This window comes from Pectinophora gossypiella, chromosome 10 (assembly GCF_024362695.1).
Source record: "Pectinophora gossypiella chromosome 10, ilPecGoss1.1, whole genome shotgun sequence".
NCBI lineage: Eukaryota > Metazoa > Arthropoda > Insecta > Lepidoptera > Gelechiidae > Pectinophora > Pectinophora gossypiella.
Window position 1 is genome coordinate 2,440,402 of NC_065413.1, and position 13,415 is coordinate 2,453,816.

Sequence of the window (13,415 nt, forward strand, 5' to 3'; positions counted from 1 at the left end):
AATAACGTAAAAAATATTTCCATTACGATTTTTTTTTTAAAGAAGTTTTCTAGTGCCTATATCTATTTATGTTTTGTTGGAGTAAGAAATATTTTTAAATAAAAACAATTATAATTTAAAAAATGAAAACTATGGTAATAATTTGAATACATAAATATTATTCAAATTGAAATTAGAGTGGTATCAATAAACTAATCTCAGCTTCGAGACTGCCCTCAAGATCATGTCAATGTGACAGTTCTTATATTAAATCAGGGACTTAGGCATTGTATTGAGGGCAGTCTCAACTGAGATTAGTTTAGTAATACCACCCTGTTTTACTTATATAAACAAGTCGTTGTGAAAACACTTTAAGTAGCTGAACAGCAGCTTAAGTTATAATTTAAAGGCTTTTTGTATTTAAACACTTTAATTTGTAGTATATTTTTATTTACGAGTATATTTACAACCGTCATCAGCAAAACCACAGGAGCAACGTCAAATATGATAAAATTACGAAAACAAAAACGACTTTAATAATTTGCATTGTAAAACTAGTTTTGCAAATCACAACTAACAGACGTTCTTTGAGATCCCTCCATAAATTAAGACATCCGAGGCAAAATACTAACGAACTCCCAAACTAGGGGCGCAAATGAGAGTCAGATTGACAGAGCTGCAACTAGTAATGAGGCACATAGAATAAATAAATGGCTATGAGATGGATACAAAGAAAAAGAAAAGGTGCAGGTCGTGTCGTATCAGGAGGTGAAGGATTTGGCGGGAAGAAGAGAGGAATGGCGATTACTCCACCGACAAGAGCGCAGCTCTTAAATAAAGAAAGAGGGAGAGAGATGGATACAAGATAGGAGCCGTGGTAGTCCAGATGGAAGAACGCTTGACTGTGAGGTCGCAGGGTCGGATCCCACCACGGGTTTCATGTTTGGATGATAAAATAAATGTTTATCACGTGCAAAGCAGTGAAGGAAAACATCGTGAGGAAACCCACATTCATAAATTTCATCATCATCTTCCAGCATCTCCAGCATCAGCATCTTCTAGCATTATTCCGTTTTTCACATGGCTCGGTTTGCCTAACCTAAAAATTTGAAAGTTCCAGTTGTTTATAGAAGGTCAGACAGGTGACCTTTCAACCCGCGAGGAGAAAACCAACCGAATACAGGTTAGGTTTGGTCACATCGGAAACGCATTTCTTGAGGATATTTCCTCCCGGTGTATTCAAAATTCGAATGCTCCCGAAATTACACAGGACAGAATTTCTTTTTATTTTTGTGTTGATGATGACTTCAAATGGCCGCGGCCTGACTCCGCCTCTGTCCCCAACACCAACTGAGGCATTCTCAGTCGGAGCCAAGTTGGGCCGCGAAATCTTAACGAGTTGCCTGCTTAAATTCTATTCTATGGCGTTTTTCTTACGCTAAACTCAATTACCATATGTATTCGTAGTATGAAATTCAGAACAGCTTTCGCACTGGGCTGAATTTGCATTGTTAATTGTGGTTTCCACTGTTAGTAGGAAGTTGGAGTATGTAGTTGTACTTTGGAAACGTTGAGCAAGTTTTGTTTAAGAATTGTTAAATGGATTAGCACGTGCTGACGTAGCGTTGAGATGTTCAGTTCTAAGTTCAGATGTAGGATTGTGTCTTTGGAATTCCTGAACAGTGGAATTAAATGAGGACGATGGAGCTCATTTAAATGAGCGTAGTTATTACAGAGAATATCTGAATAGGGGAGTTTGGAGATTAACACTTTCAGGGTCACAATGTCTACACGTATTGCACGGATTCCAATTGTTACTATTATGAACGAAGGGTCAATGACCGGTAATCAGTGTCCATGAAAGATTTTAATTGGACACCCTACACATTTACCCTTGTCGATGCTTGACACAATATCACTCACTCACTCACCACATACTGCTACTCGTAAGTATTACTTACATAAGACGTAGACTACACTGTAAACCGTCTCGAACAAGGAGCGAGTATAATTATTGTTACTATTGCATCACAATATAATATAAATATGTAGACAAAGTAAGTTCGAAATCCAACTGATGCTATACAAGTAATAGGTAGGACAAAAATACATTATCCAAGTTGCTCCTTGAAAAATCCGGTACCTACTAGATTCCGGACTTTAAATCACGGTACCGGTAAAGCGGGACTGCACATACAATAGTGGAGCGATTTATCCAGTCAACTGGAAGGATTGGCAGCTGGTTTATTGTAAAGAACGAATACCGTCTGTGTTTTATAAGTGAAATGTTTACTTGCAACTTCGTTATTTTGTTTGCCGTGTTATGGTTAGGGAGCAGCTAGGTGGTGTTCCCGGGAATATTTCTGTTGAAGAAAGTCTATAATATTAAAGACATTGGCAGCTTTTTTCAAATTGTTCTTTCTGGTGCTCTGAACCTATCTACCTAAATGCTAGGTAAGAAAGCTGTTTTTACTTCTTTGCGCTTTTTTTTATGCAGTATGACTCATCACTGTTAGGTAGTGTAACTCTTCTCTAATATGGGATGTAAAATGATCGACCTCAACAACCCTGATGTCAGAGTTACTACCGAGCCAATAAAGGCACCTGAGATGGCCCATCCCAAGTAGCAACCGATTGTCTTAAAAGAGAATTGTAGATATCTTGAAGGCAAGTAGACTAAATCAAACCCTTGTCTTGGATAAGTCTTATAGGTCTCCAAGATATCCCTCAAGATATCTTGAAGATACAGTTTAGTAAAAGTGGGCACATACTTTAACTCTTATACAAGACAGACTTAAGACAACGCTAAGTCAGACTTAAACCCTACTTTAGACAATGTTCTTGCATATTCTAAACTTAGAATTCTTGTAGTATCACTTAATACCAAGAATGTATACTTGAAGATATCTACAATACTTAGTTAAGACTATAGGATTGAATTGCACTGAGTCAATTGTAACTTAACGAAGTAAAACTTCAGGTCATACTAAAACGATTTTTACTTCACGCGTCTTTATTTTAGAATATAATGGCGAACATTTATATTAACACAAGAAATGAAGTCTGTAAGAAAATGGCGTCTAAAATATTGGTTAAGTTGTTTTAACAAAAGGTTATTCTGCCGTTTCACATACAGGAAATTATAAACGCATGATTGTTTCTCGTGTAAAATCGATAGAAAGTGTTAAAAAACAGAAGGGCCTTTAATATACCAGAAAAATAATAATAAAATTTGGATTGATTATTTAGCAAATAAAAAAAATGGTGACATATAGTATAGAGAAATTCATTTTCTATTAATATGTGACAGCTGAACGCAGTAATTGTTACTACAACAGAAATATATATTAATTTACTTCAGTTTTTGACGATAATATTGTCAAAAAATATTACATGTTTCTTCCTGTAAGTGCAAAATGGCGTTAAGTAATATTTTTCTAAATGAAGTAAGACTTTAGAAACAATTGATTTCGTAAGAATCAGTTTAGAAAAGTAAAGTCAAGTTGCACTTCATCAAGTACTAGTTAAGATAAATTTTACTTCAATTGTCTAGGAGTATACCAACTTAAGACAAAAAGTATTTAGTGAATTCCTACTTAAAACTCTTATATCTAAAGTGATCCTCTATTTTGATTTAGTAAAGTAATGTCGTAAAATCATGTTTGTTTATTCTGTGCCAGAATCATCTATGTAACAAGTAACAATTAAAATCGAACAAGCTTAAAACCTATGGAAAGTATGTTTGTTTGAGAGGTAAGTTTTTCGACTCGTGGAAGATAAAAAAATATTGTTATGCTGAGTTCCTACTTGGATAGGAATGTGATTTACTTAATTATTTAATATTTATCACAATTGGAACTAACAAACATAAACTCAATTTGCTAATGAGTCTCCGCGCATACATTCTCATAGGTACCTACATGGTTCGCTGACGCAAAGTAGGTACGATCACCGCGCTTCTAACTGCCAACGGAAACAATGTGATTATTGCAAAAATTAACGAGTATCCGTTGAATATTGTATATACGAAGAACCCTTGCAATTTTATTAACGTCGTGTGTGTGCGCGTTAGTTTCTAATCCCACCTAAAACATTATTGTTAAAAAAGGCGGCCAAATTCCCGATGTCTTTATCAAGCTAAAAAAATAAAGGAATCGAATCTAATGCCCACTTTAAATGCATTTAACCATACACAAAACTTAAAATAGATATGTTTTGTTTATGATTGTGAATAAAGCTTAGTTAAAAATAGGTACATTTTTAAAATTATTAAAAGAAAGAATGAAAGAAGAAAGAAAAGTATCTAGACACGCGGTAGCGTGTCAAGCCAAGTTCAAGAAATAGAACTGGCGAGCCGCACCGTGTGTATTATTACACGAACCATTTGGAGCCACTTTTGACCCCCTCATAAATCAAAAACTATTTCACATAAACGTATCAAATTTGGCTCATATATTGAGACTTGTGAGATACATATAAGTGTTCTAAATTTCATAAGCTTATCTCAAACGGTTATTTAGATATTAATGTCCAAAATCCTCATTTTTATCATTGACTGACTGACTGACTCATTTTTATCAAAACTCTAACCCAGTTCCAGATGACCTAGAGAGTTAAAATTTGGTATGCAGATAGGTAATTAGATGAATATAAAGGAAAAAATAAAAAATCTGGCAACTTTTTAATAATTAGATTCTATCATGAACGCTTAACATAAATACCTAATTAGTGCCTGTACCTAACTATAGATGTAAGAATCAGTAAGTAATCAAAACTCATGACAGCCGGTCTTTTTGTGGTAGGTATGTAGATTAACTTAACATAACATACAATCACGCCTATATGCCCTATCGGGGTAGGCAGAGCACTAAGTGATCATAAAACCACTTGATGCCACATTCGACAAGTACTTTAAGGGTAGGTAAGCAAGTTGGAACATGTGTTTAGCGGTGATAGGATGTCAGCTTTTCGCCCACGATACAACACAACTCTCATCCATTTTACTGGCATATTATTATTTTTTTTAACTTAACGTGAATCTTAAACGAGTTTAATAGGTATTCAAATGTTTTATACCTATAAAGTCGACTTTTAGTTTTGAATTTGTCCTTTTAAAAGGACCCACGCGTTACGAAGATATGTACTTACCTACAATAAGACAGACCTTAGGCTACAATATATTATCTTATGTTATAAGAAGATAATTATGATATGTTATACTGTTACTTATAAATAAATTTCAGGACTGACCATTGAACTTGGCAGTTGGCACCCATTTACATCTCACTTCTTTTGTCGTTGAAGTCAACAACCAAAGCATTGCATAATATTGAACTTGGCTCTCATTTCACATTTATGTTTTTGATTGGATTTATTTATTACTAGCTTTTGCCCGCGACTTCGTCCGCGTGGCGTGTTATATAAGAGAGAGATCTTTGTGTGTGTGGGAGTGCATATCAAATTTCAAGCATCTAACTTATGCAGTTTAGATTTTTTCATACAAATGTTTTTTTCCCGCTAACTCCCGTTTCCGTGGGAATTTTGCAATATCCTGTTGCAAATAAGCTTTAAGTTAACTAAGGTACCTGCATGCCAAATTTCAAGCGTCTAACTTAAGCGGTTTAGATTTTTCATACAAAAGGATTTTCCCGCTAATTCCCGTTCCCGTGGGAATTTCGGGAATGCCTTTCTTAGTACACCTCTACGGTATCTAAGCTATGTTCCTTCCAAATTTCAAATGCCTACGTTTAGCCGTTCAGGCTATGCGTTGATGTGTCAGTCACTGAGTCTGTCAGTTTCTCCTTTTATTTAGATTTGATTTTTTCATACAAATGTTTTTTCCCGCTAACTACCGTTCCCGTGAGAATTTTGTAATATCCTGTTGCAACTAAGCTTTAAGTTTACTAAAGTACCTGCATGCCAAATTTCAAACGTCTAACTTGAGTGGTTTAGATTTTTCATACAAAAGGATTTTCCCGCTAATTCCCGTTCCCGTGGGAATTTCGGGAATTCCTTTCTTAATGCACCTCTACGGTACCTAAGGTATCTGCATGCCAAATTTCAAACGTCTAACTTGAGTGGTTTAGATTTTTCATACAAAAGTATTTTTCCGCTAATTCCCGTTCCCGTGGGAATTTCGGGAATTCCTTTCTTAGTACACCTCTACGGTATCTAAGGTACTTGCATGACAAATTTCAAACATCTAACTTGAATGGTTTAGATTTTTCATACAAAAGGATTTTTCCGCTAATTCCCGTTCCCGTGGGAATTTCGGGAATTCCTGTCTTAGTACACCTCTACGGTATCTAAGGTACTTGCATGACAAATTTCAAACATCTAACTTGAATGGTTTAGATTTTTCATACAAAAGGATTTTCCCGCTAATTCCCGTTCCCGTGGGAATTTCGGGAATTCCTTTCTTAGTGCACCTCTACGGTACCTAAGGTATCTGCATGCCAAATTTCAAACGTCTAACTTGAGTGGTTTAGATTTTTCATACAAAAGGATTTTTCCGCTAATTCCCGTTCCCGTGGGAATTTCGGGAATTCCTTTCTTAGTACACCTCTACGGTATCTAAGGTACTTGCATGACAAATTTCAAACATCTAACTTGAATGGTTTAGATTTTTCATACAAAAGGATTTTTCCGCTAATTCCCGTTCCCGTGGGAATTTCGGGAATTCCTTTCTTAGTGCACCTCTACGGTATCTAAGGTACCTGCATGCCAAATTTCAAACGTCTAACTTGAGTGGTTTAGATTTTTCATACAAAAGGATTTTCCCGCTAATTCCCGTTCCCGTGGGAATTTCGGGAATTCCTTTCTTAGTGCACCTCCACGGTACCTAAGGTACCTGCATGACAAATTTCAAACGTCTAACTTGAGTGGTTTAGATTTTTCATACAAAAGGATTTTCCCGCTAATTCCCGTTCCCGTGGGAATTTCGGGAATGCCTTTCTTAGTACACCTCTACGGTATCTAAGGTACTTGCATGACAAATTTCAAACATCTAACTTGAGTGGTTTAGATTTTTCATACAAAAGGATTTTTCCGCTAATTCCCGTTCCCGTGGGAATTTCGGGAATTCCTTTATTAGTGCAAGTCTACGGTATCTAAGGTACCTGCATGCCAAATTTCAAACGTCTAACTTGAGTGGTTTAGATTTTTCATACAAAAGAATTTTCCCGCTAATTCCCGTTCCCGTAGGAATTTCGGGAATTCCTTTCTTAGTGCACCTCTACGATATCTAAGGTACCTGCATGCCAAATTTCAAACGTCTAACTTGAGTGGTTTAGATTTTTCATACAAAAGGATTTCCCTTCACTACTCTGCTCCTATTGATTGTAGCGTGATGAAAAGTATACTATTACCTGTCCAGGAGTGTGAAGAATAATTGTACCAAGTTTCATTAAAATCCGTCCAGTAGTTTTTGTTTCTATAAGGAACATACAGACAGACAGACAGACAGACAGACAGACAAAAATTTTACTGATTGCATTTTTGGCATCAGTATCGATCACTTATCACCCCCTGATAGTTATTTTGAAAAAATATTTAATGTACAGAATTGACCTCTCTACAGATTTATTATAAGTATAGATTAGACTATAGGTACCTAATTTTATATTTGAACTTAGCAGGTTTTAATATAAAACTCGATTTTTCATGGTGTAGTGTTACCGTGCGCTTAGACTAGGTTAGACTAGCTTAGTCATTTTTGAGAAGATTTGTGCGAGACGTAGGTAGGTACCTGGGCCGCCACACGCTGGATCGGATTTGAAAAACAGGAACTTACGATTTTTTGCCAAAATTAAATGATTGTGTTATACCAATCGATATAAAAAAAATGATGGCAATGAAGAAGATATCGCATCGCTAACATAAACAGTGGGATATGCATTATCACAGGTTAATTTTCTGTATTTAATATTCTGCCTTCGAAAACCACCAGATCCTTTTATTATTTGGACTTCATCCATCTTTCTGCTTGCTTCTATTTCGATTTTATCGTCCATTGAATAGACTTTTCTTATGTTTTACTTATTGTAGTCAAAAACGAATAAAACAGTCTTGTATAGGAGCAAGAAATAATAAAAATTGCCTTAAGTATATCTAGGCAATCAATTTTTACTTTACAAGACTAAACTGATACTTCACTAAATCAATTTAGTGTTAAGTGAGCCTTTAAATAATCTGAGTAAAGTAAAAGAATACTTGTAGACTTAACAGTAGGCTGAGATAAGACTAAATAGTTTTGTGAATACTTAACTTGGTTTTGTGTATTCTAAATTATCTAAAGTAGGATTTGTTGAAAACTATATAGTATTAAAGAAGGAAATGAATTTATGAAGTCCTAATAAGTCCTATTTGATTTGGATAAATCTCACTTTAGCTAAAGTTTAGACATATATGACTTAATCACAATTCTTGATTGCTACTTGGGATGTAACGACTACATACTCACTTAAAAAATTGTAGCCGGAACCGACAGCTTATCACGATAAGTAGGTCCTCTGGGGCACGGATTATCTTACTTTCGGATAATCAGGTGAACAGCCTGTAATATCCTCTTCTATCGTGTGGGATTACCAACCCTATCAACCCTGGTTACAAACCAAACCAAACCGAACTAACCAAACTGGGAATCACAAAATGATTTTTGTGATATGTCTCCAGATCGTGGATCCAACGCTCGACCACTACACGACATTACATTTACCAAGTTTCCTATAATCATGCTTCTGTTTATAACATAAACGAAATACCTATTGAAAATAACACACTTCATTCCACCCGAGTAACCTGACAACCAAAATCAACAGCAACTAAACTCGTACTTAAAACTCAAGCTCCCAAGCTTACTGAAAAGCAATGATAAAACAATAGGCAAAGAAACCACTGACCTAGAATGCTTAGAGAATAAAACTCTTAGGTACAGTACAATAACTGTGTGGGAGGAAACCTGCAGGAGCGAGCTATGCGACAGCAGACGAGAGTGAGTGTCACAGATTAGTTTTAAACAGAGATCGCAGACATTTTTGCGCTCAAACAAATTTGCTTTGACGATTTTCACACGATCCTGCTGACTCCGCCGACGTGGTTGACGATTCATAATTCAGCGCTTATCACTATCGACTCAGTAGGTCCGATTAATTATTTCAGATATAATTCTCTCAGACGACGTCTTAGGACTAGGTTGTTTGTTTTAAATTTTGTACTGGGTGAGAGCCCGTAGCGCCAAGAAGGTACACTAAGTCACGTAAAAAAATACTGCGCACTGACGCGATTGGCGGTGAAACTTGTATATCCGCTACCTAACACTTGATTATTGGTTGTTTTTTAATACGTTCTAAATTAGGAATAGATTGTGAATCTTATATGACCTTACGAGTATCATTGATCATCTTATAGCCCATACACCAGCACCTGTCATGAGAAGGCCATTCGACAACCTTTAAGCAAACAGATAAAGGCCCAGTGCTTTAAAATCTATGTTATGATCATCTTTTGGAACGTTTCACTACTCTGTGCGTCTGGCGGGGAGTCGCGAGCGAACTATGTTTGTTCATTAGAGGTTTTAATTTGATTTTTCTAGCGCGTTCTAATTGCACTGCGCTTATAATTTTCTGCTCATTTGCGAACGACGACGGGAGTCGCAGGAGACAATTAGTCTTTGCTATTTGTTCCCGAGAGCTTAGCTGTGGAGAATAGAGAATCTTGGGTTTTCATTACAGCGGGAGATGGTTATATGTAGGTAGTGTGCGATATTACTTGAGGCTTTTATAATGAAAATGTACCTCTTCAGTCGTTTTTTACCACGGAATAGAAGAAAAAGACCCGGAGGAGGACCCGGTGATGTAATAATTAACACGCTCGTCGCGGCTTGACGAGAGCTGCGGTTTCAAGGCCCGTCCAAGTCAGATTTTTTTCGATTTAAAAATTTTCTCTTTATAGAAGAAAGAGATTGGAAGGGCCAAGTGAGCGTGAAACGCGCGGCCTACAAGTATGAGCAAATAGATCATACTTCAACTTTGCACTCCACTCGTCCGCATATCTACTTTACGATGCAAGGAGCAACGCGATAGTCATCTTGTGTACTTACCTATTATAACCTGCAGGGAAAAAGTCAAATATCGACTATCATGCAAGGAGATCCTTCCTTACCTTAGTATAATCAGCTATTTCTAAAAAAAAAATACCTTTGTGTGCAGTATATTACGAAAAGTAATAATAAAATTAAAGTTTATCACATAAAATATACATTTCCGATAAAGTGGCTATGGAATTCAAGTAGCAGTAGAGCTGTCGTAGTTATCTGTTTGTCTCTCTCTCTCTCTCTCTCTCTATTTAAGAGCTGCGCTCTTGTCGGTGGAGTAATCGCCATTCCTCTCTTCTTCCCGCCAAAACCTTCACCTCCCGATACGACACGACCTGCACTCAATTTTTCCTTCTATAATGTTTGTTATAAATGAATCGTGTCGTATCAGGTGGCCAATCATATTTCCTCTCCGGTTCTCTATAGTCTTCAATATGGTTCTCTTTTCTTCAACTCTTTCCAGCACTTTTTCGTTTGACACCATTTCAGTCCAGCTTCTAGGACTATCTATCTGTTTATCTATTTGTTTATCTATCTGCTATCTGTTTGTAGGAGTAGTAAAAGAGAGTGGGGTTGGACCGGCGACAGCGGTTCTCATACATAATGCGCGTTGGGCCTTTCCAACCTCTTTTTTTCTAATCCGTGGTATATACATTTACCTAGTTACTCACTAATTTTGCCAAGGCGTCCCTGATCACTGCTAGGAATACATGATGCGCTTTCATATGGCTGATGTAACTAATTTTAGTTTCGACCAAGTAGTTAAGGCTAATGCTATTTTGTTGTAAATCTACAAAATGATTCGGCAAAAAAAAAACTGATCTTAGCAGTGGATTTGCGACCCCAAAAAAAATAAAAACAAGGAAAGACGCTAACGTACAGCACCAAGATATCAGATGAAGTAGCGTTTTTAAAAATGAATAATAATGTTGTAATAATGTATAATACCATAAACGAAACAGTTACTTACAGAACAAAAATGCCAAACAAAACAAAAATAAAATTTTAATAAAACGTTACGTTATGTATAATAGTGTTATTGTGTAGTAATGTTGTTGTAATGTATATTTTGATGGTGGATTGACCGTGGTTGTGCCATCATGGTGTCCTAGTGAGATAGGGCCCTTAGAATATCACACTCAGGGTATGTATGGGATTGACACTTTAAGTCTTATCCTTATAACTCTCTAAGGTCCCTATTAGCGATAACGTAATCGAACAAAATATCATACATTTTATTCGATTGCAATGTCACGCTCAGGTTATGTATTAGGTAGGTACTAAAATAAAAATTAACAAAAATACTTTTAAAAAAATAATAATAGTAATTTTTAATTATAATGCCTCTTGCCTTTTTAAGAGAAGTTACCGTAAATGAAATGAAAAAAAAATCCATATTCGAAAATTTATTATTATCAACTTACTTTGTATTTACAGTGCTTATCGAGTAATTAAAATATTTCTGAATAATTATTAACGTTTCTAGCTATTTATTTAGTGCCTAATAAATAAATTTATATGAATTATCTACAATTTTGCATTTTTCATAAATTCAAATTATTTCGTTGATTTGTGCCACATAACTTATGACAATAGATTTTCCAATTAACCAATAATTTTAGCCTATTATTCCGTAAATAATTATTTAATTTATAACTAGGTATTTAATATACAAAATTATGAATTGGATGTAAAGAAATTATATTCTTAAGTGACCAAAATGCTTTTGTTTTTTAAATATTTTATAATATATAAAATTCTTTATTAATTTTGTAACAATTGCATTTTATTTGTTATTATTAAAACTTAAAAAAGCGTGTGTGGTGCTTTATTTCAGATGCATAATTTTAAATAATTTGATAATCATTACATTATAATAATTCTTGAGTAAATTATAAATATAATAACATAGGTACGAAAAATATCTTTATGTAGTAATATTATCGCTCATTATTAAATACATGCTAATTATTTTCATTTATATTTACATCACAATTCCATGGATCTTATAATATACATAAGTAATCATAAAATATTCCTTCACCTTAACATAATGGCGTTTTACACAGAAGGAGGATGCCTGAAATAAAAAAGGTACATTTGTATTATAGTTTGGGTTGACGTTCTAAATTGCATTAAAATATTTTTTTAATAGCATAAAGAAGGTACCTAAGTAAATAAAAGTTTTGGCGAGAACTGCTTCGCGTCAGCCATTCTATATTTAAGGGTTTTTGGTATCTCCAAGATCCACCTTGTTGCCAGACATCACAGCCTAAAATAAAGTCGCTCTTGAAGTAGGTATTGTAAGTTGCAAAAGTCCAATCAGTTTTTTGCAAGCATTTAAGACCTTCTGATTGCGTGTCCTTTTTGTAATAAACCACAAATACTCACAAAAATAATATAAATTTTTAATTATGACGACTGATGAAAAAAACATAGTGACTGATGTTTTTCTCTTTGATCGTACGTATTTCTTTAAACTTTTAATTGAGTATTATGGTGGTGTATATTTTCTTACCTGTTAGATTTATGTTGAGATGCTTTCGTACGGTAGAGATCAATTAGTACGACGTTTTATGAGATGTTTATAAAATGGAATATGTTTGTTTTCTGAAAAACCTTACTTACTTTTGCAATATTCCGAAGGTGTGAGATTTCAAATAATTTAAAAACCTGAGTAACCATTAAAATTCGATTTCCAGTTCGACGAGTAATAAAACGATTTCCAGTTCAAAATATTCTTAAAAAAAAACAAACAAAAGTTGTGGCAAAAAAGTTTATTCAAAGTGACAAAGAAGACTTCTGAACTAGGTCAAGATTTTGGTTACAGGTGGTATAAATAAAGACAATTGAATCAAAATTTTCAATTTAGGTTCAGGGACCTGACATAAGCAACAACTTGTCCTAACAGCCTGTATATGTATGTACTTAGTGCAATGACTGTAAACAGGTACTATTATATAATAATAAAATGGCCCTGATACCTGCAGACATCCCTTAATTTTATTTTAAGTTTTATCTGTAATTTTCTTATGCGCCGAAAATGAAAGAACTAACCCGGGCGAATCAAATAGGCATCTCGCCGTTCAACCCGTTTGCCGTGTGCCGTCAACGTAATTCTGACGGGTTATTAAATAATTTTTAAGAGTGTTGTTTAAATTAATGCCTAAAATTTACGTGTGTTCCATAATTTCTTTCCGGCGGATAAGAAATTGAGAGGTATAACTTAAAATAAAAGAAGATGGTGTGTTCATTTAAGTATGTTAGACATACACTTCGACAAATCACGTTTTTTTAAAATAATAAAATACTGGTGCTGATTCAGGCAGGCACCAACCTAGTT